This window comes from Scylla paramamosain, chromosome 31 (assembly GCF_035594125.1).
Source record: "Scylla paramamosain isolate STU-SP2022 chromosome 31, ASM3559412v1, whole genome shotgun sequence".
Lineage (NCBI taxonomy): Eukaryota > Metazoa > Arthropoda > Malacostraca > Decapoda > Portunidae > Scylla > Scylla paramamosain.
This window is the reverse complement of record NC_087181.1, coordinates 13,862,566-13,868,999: the sequence shown is the minus strand read 5'-3', so window position 1 is coordinate 13,868,999 and position 6,434 is coordinate 13,862,566. Positions and strand designations below refer to the sequence as shown.

Here is a 6,434-nt window from a genome sequence, read left to right as displayed (position 1 = left end):
TCAATGTTTGTCTGTCTGTCTGTCTGCCTGTCTATCTGTTCTTATGTGTGTCTGTGTGTTTATCTATTTGTCAGTTTGTTTATATGAGTATGTATGTATGTATGTATGAATGTATGTATGTTGTGTTTCTCTCTCTCTCTCTCTCTCTCTCTCTCTCTCTCTCTCTCTCTCTCTCTCTCTCTCTCTCTCTCTCTCTCTCTCTCTCTCAGGCAGGCCACGTTGCTCGTCCATTCTTTCACCTGACGTAGTTGCAGTTTTAGGGAGAATATTTCAAAGGGAGAAACTCAGCGACTTTAGCTCGGAGGCTTTGTATGTGTCTGTCCTTGTCTCCGTTTTGTCTCCACGGGCTCCCAACATGGCTTCAGGTAGTGGCGCGTCAGGTCGTCTGGGCGCCACAAGTGTTTTATGCAGGTGTGTGTGTGGGTAGTGGTGGTGGTGGTGGTGGTGGTGGTCAGGTGTGGATGTTATTAAATCTATCTGTCTGTCTCTCTTTGTTTGAGATGAGATGTGGTGGCGGCGGGGGTCGTTGTGTGTTGGTGTATTTATATGCTTATTTATGGATGGTGGGTATTACTGAGTCTGGCTGTCTGTCTGTTTGTCTGCCTTTGTATGAGATGAGATGAGATGTGCTGAGTGTTATTTTTGTTAGTCTATTTACTTTCTTATTTGTTTATTTTTGTAGGAGCGGTTCAGGTCAAGGCTAACAAAAGTGATCTGCCAGAAAAGAAACGAAGAAAAAGAAAAGAAAGGAGTTACACTAAACGTTTCACTCCCTTATTTATATATCTATTTATTTGTATAGAAGGGGCTTTGGTCAACAATAACAAAGCTGATTTACCCCCCACCCCCCAAAAAAAAAGTCAAAGTAAAGAAGGACGGAAAAATGAAACCCCCACTTATTGTTCCACTGCCTAAGCTAAAAAAAAAAAAAGAATAGATAAATAAAATAAAATAAAAAAATACTATTGTGAATTGTCTTGTTTTGCTTTTTATTTTTGGAAGGAGGGATTCTGGTCAAGGTCAATAAATGAACAAGAGAGAAAGAAAAAATAAAAAAAAAATAAAAAAGCCCACTCGAGGTTTCAATCCCCAAGATCCAAAAATGGAAGTGCAAAATTACATTGTGAATTGTCTTGTGTGTTTTGTTGTCTTTTCTTTGCTTATTTATGGTTTGATGGCGCAGTGCGTGTGTTTTTTTTTATTGTTTTGGTTATTGTTTGTGTTTTGGTTCCCTTGTGCTGGTTTTAGCTTTATTATTGCCGTTATTTTGATGTTGTGTGTGTGTGTGTGTGTGTGTGTGTGTGTGTGTGTGTGTGTGTGTGTGTGTGTGTGTGTGTGTGTGTGTGTGTGTGAGGGGAATGTTTTTTTTTTTTTTTCGTTGTCATGAGGAATTCTAGAGATGCTACTACTTCTACTACTACTACTACTACTACTACTACTACTACTACTACTACTACTACTACTACTACTACTGCTGCTGCTGCTGCTGCTGCTGCTGCTGCTGCTGGTGCTGCTGCTGTGTACTGCTAATATTTAGTTACTATTACATTACTTCTTTATTTTTATCGTCATACTCTTCTTTGTCTTGTAGTAGTGGCTGTAGTAATGACAGCAGTAGTACTAGTAGTAGTAGTGGTAGTAGTAGTAGTAGTAGTAGTAGTAGTAGCAGTAGTAGAAGAAGGTGCTAATTTTATATTGTTCTTGAAATTTTTCCTCCTCCTCCTCTTCCTCCTCCTCCTCCTCCTCCTCCTCCTCCTCCTCCTCCTCCTCCTCCTCCTCCTCCTCCTCCTCCTCCTCCTCCTCCTCCTCGCCCTACCCTTCCACTAACTTTTCCTTTCCCCCTTTTTCCCTTCCCTTCCATTATGAACGCCTTTCCTTGAAGAAAAATGGAAAACATTAACAAGAATACCTATGTTGTTGAAGAGCTGAGGCAGGCCAGGCGTGAACCTTACCTGGGGCCTACCTGTCGCTTTGCTCCTCAGGTGTCACGCTGATCACGAGGTGCGCTAATTAACAACAACAACACCTCTGCTATTTGGGTGGCACTAAAAGATTTACATAAATAATTAACGTAGTCAGAAGGGCGTTAATTTGGCGGATAATTATATTGCAATTAATGGATGAAACTTTACTTTGCAGGAATGCTTTTGTTTCCTCAGTGTGTGTGTGTGTGTGTGTGTGTGTGTGTGTGTGTGTGTGTGTGTGTGTGTGTGTGTGTGTGTGTGTGTGTGTGTGTGTGTGTGTGTGTTTATTTGTGTGTGTTTGTGTGTTTGTCGTGTTAATTGCTTTTCACGAACTTGTTATTGTTCTAGATTATTTTTATTATTTTGTTTTGGCGTACAATGTTCTCTTCTTTTATGCAGGTTTAATAATTTTCTTTTTCTGTCGGTGATTTGTTTATTTTTTTTTACTTATTAGATTATTTCTTTTATTATTTGGTTTTGTTTAGTCTCTCTCTCTCTCTCTCTCTCTCTCTCTCTCTCTCTCTCTCTCTCTCTCTCTCTCTCTCTCTCTCTCTCTCTCTCTCTCTCTCGGGCATAGGCAAGGAAGTAAGAGTGTGCGGTAAAATGTGTCCTCCGGGTCGTATAATTGTCCAAATATTGAGAATTGCACGCGTGTTTGTGTGTGTCGCCTTTCAGTTCAGCTAGGTAAAGGTGAGAGAGAGAGAGAGAGAGAGAGAGAGAGAGAGAGAGAGAGAGAGAGAGAGAGAGAGAGAGAGAGAGAGAGAGAGAGAGTATGAAGTTTAGAATGTTGAAGTGAAAAAATTGCATCAAGTTTTCATGCTCCTTTGTGTTCTAATTTGTTCTTTTTCATCTATTTATGGCTATTTGTTTCGTGGCACGTGCATCATTCGTAAAATAAGTGAGCGAGAAAATATCACCAAGGAATTAACTTTTTAGCTTTTTTTTTTTAGTTAATGTTCAGTCTTTATTTTTAGTTGGTTATTATTATTTTTTTTAAAGCGTTTTGAAACACTGGAACCTTTTCCTGTGAGTGATGGACTTGGATGAGGCATTGGAGCTCTAAATATAAGTTTCGTTGGTTTTGATATATACTGAAAACTGCTTTAGATTCCTTAATAGTTAATGTTTACTTTCTTGCCAGGAGTGTTGTAAGCAAAGCAGGTCAGTTTGTGTGCAAGGCTGCCATGGATGTTAAATACCGATAAGTCAAGTTTCAATCACTTTAGTGTAATGTGTTATTTTTACTCTCAATACTTACCAATGCTCCCTTCCACACTCACTGTTCTGTTATCATAAGCCATAAAATTGTAAAAAAATTAACAAATAAAGCATCAGTAAATCTGCTTTCGATATCACAGGCAACAGAAAACTCAAGGAATTATTCGTGTTTATATTGAATATCACCAAGAACCTCACGTGCCTCGCCCCCTTTGAACTGTTTGCCAATTTCACTTATGGTTCGTGTCTGTGTCTCATCCAAAATTCCATCCGTGTCAGTCTTGAATTATCGAGTGGGTGCATTTGGGTCTCCAGCCAGCGCTCACCTCGATCCTCTCTCCCACACGTCTCACAAAGCTATATTTCAGATCTCCCTTGTTCACTCCTTGGCCGCGGTTTTCTATAATTTAATCTCACTGTCTTGCCTTTAGACGTCCAATACCTGAGAAAGCATAAGGGGAAACATTAAAAACAAATAAACACTGTTAATAGGAAACATATTTGCATAAACTTGGATGTATTTCATCACTCATCGCCTTGTCTTATGGCCTCGAATACCTGGGAAAGTGTAACAAGAAATACACAGAAAAGGAATAAATGGTGCTAATACGAAACATTTGTATAAACTTTGATCCATCACTTCACATTCTGATCTTGCAATATGATCTGAAAACTGATGCAAGTGGAGATATCCTTTTACCCCTCAAATAAATCGTAGAACGCACAAACAGGAAGCTTATATGTATGAAAAGAGGAATATTTCATAGCTTTGCCTCCTAAACCCACACTCCATATGGAGAGAAAATGGTTTTAAGGAGAAGAAATATTAGTTTATACCTAAAACAAATAGAACGAAGCGAGAATAGCAAGCTTACGCGTGTATAAATAAAGATGTATGTCCTCGCTTTGCGTATGAAGCACACACACACACACACACACACACACACACACACACACACACACACACACACACACACACACACACACACACACGACAGAAAAAAAATAGGTGAGTGTTTGATGAAGAAATATTAGTTTATACCCAAAACTTACGTGTTGACAAAGTGTAATAGAAGAGTCATACGTGTACAACCAAATTAATTCTGGAAATACTCATGAAAAACAAACACTATATAAATCATGAAGGGTGTAATACGAATTGCTGACAGAAAGTATAATACGAGAAAGCAGTAATACGTGTATAATGAAATTAATTTTGGAAATGCTCATGAAAACAAACATTACATAAATAAAAAGGTTACAAAATGAATTGTTGACAGGAAGTTTAATTCAAATTTCACACAATATACACTCAGATAAGTTACAGAAATACTCATAAAAACAAACGCCATATGAATCACAATAGAATTTTCTACAAATCTTGAATATAATACTATACAATTTGCTTCTACGTACATTTCACCTCCTTAAGAGTCACTGCAAAAGCTTATGATATACGTGAAATGGTATAAGATCGAAGTTGACACATACGAGTAAAACAACAAGTTTCCCTCTACCCGTCAATCTAGACTATGACAGAGCATTAAAAAATAAATAAATAAGAAATAAAATAAAATAAGATAAAATAAAATAAAATACAAAAACACAAAAAAATGCAATGGTGATTTGTACTCCCCAATATCTAAAGGTACGCGTGATATTGATGCGGTGAAGTTCGAGATTCCGTCTAGCTAGAGGAATGTCACCTGTATTATTTAACCGTTCAATACCTGTCCCTCTTGCCCACTTTTACTTCACCTGGCTGACTGTCTACCTCTGTTTATTTCTCGTCCGTCCACCTTTCTGGTCTTGTGGTTTTGATTGTTTTTCTGTCTGTAAGCGTGTTGAGATTATATTGTCTGATTTGGGTTTGTGAGTTTCAGTGACTTTTTAGGGAGTTTATGAAGTTAGCTAGTCATTCTTTATCGGAAAGGTGCTCGTAGTTACACACACACACACACACACACACAAAAAAAAAAAAAAAAAAATATGAACCGGAAGCAAACACACACACACACACACACACACACACACACACACACACACACACACACACACACACACACACACACACACACACACACACACACAGTACCTCTAAGCAAACATGTTCCCAAATGGCCAGGAATCAGGAAGGATTTCTCTCTAATTTATCAGCGAGTCCTCTCAATATTAGCCAGAACCAAGTGTGCTTCAGTTTAGAAACCTTAGGGCGAGGGTCGCGCCTTCACCACCACCACCACCACCATCACCACCACTACCGTCACCACCACCACTGTCAAGAACAACAACCTGGAAGAGGAAGAAGAGGAGGAATAGGTGGAGGAAGAGGAAAAGAGAAAATGGAAAGGTTTTTTAAAATATTTTTTCAGGTAGTTGAGGTATTTTTTTTTTATTAATTATAATGAAATTAACTGTTTATGTGTGTGTGTGTGTGTGTGTGTGTGTGTGTGTGTGTGTGTGTGTGTGTGTGTGTGTGTGTGTGTGTGTGTGTGTGTGTGTGTGTGTGTGTGTGTGTGTGTGTGTGTGTGTGTACATGGATCATTTTCAAGTGTGCAACGTTTCTTTTCAATACACCACCACCACCATCACCACCACCACCACCACCACCACCACCAGATTGATGCTTTCCTTTAATGTTTTTCATGTTTATAAGAAGTTTCTAAATATTCCCAAACGTTTATTTCTTTTCACATTTTATCACAATTACATTTTTCTTGATTTTGTTACATTTTTTCCTCTTTTTTGTATTTCCATGGCATTATTTTCTCATGTACTTTTTATTTTATTTTTTTTTTCAGTTGCTTTTGTTTGCACTTTTAAACTAACTTGGCATGCTTTTATATTTTCAGGAAGGTGGGCGAGTGGAGGCTACAGTGCTTGAATTACACCAGTGTGACCATTAAAGAGGTAATGCTCTTTTAAAATCCCAGTTTTGCTCTCCTTTTGTAATCCTTGTCCAGTGTTCTTTTGTAACCATCGTTGGCATCACGTGACCTTCATGTCACGGTTCAGTAATTCAGGTCTAATTTTTCCCTTTCATTATGTTTTTTGATTAATATTTTTTTTCAATATTTTTTTATTATAATTTTTCATATTCACTTACATTTGTCGAAATTTGTTATGGGTTATTGTTTTAAGTTTGTTTGGTACATTTTATATGATCTAGTTTCTTCTGTTTGCTCTTTTTATTGCTGTAATTACTTTAAACTAAATTTTGAAACACTTATTTTAATGTCACACGTGTGTGTA

At 37.8% G+C, this 6,434-nt stretch overlaps 1 long non-coding RNA gene across 1 annotated transcript in view; it reads left to right on the top strand.

Moving 5' to 3' along the window:
• LOC135088683 (uncharacterized) overlaps positions 1-6,189 on the top strand; it is a 148,962-nt gene extending 142,773 nt beyond the window's left edge. The window contains exon 3 of the long non-coding RNA XR_010261076.1: positions 6,035-6,189. This is a non-coding gene — a long non-coding RNA (uncharacterized LOC135088683). The remainder of the gene's footprint in view (positions 1-6,034) is intronic.
• The last annotated feature ends 245 nt before the right edge of the window (positions 6,190-6,434 follow it).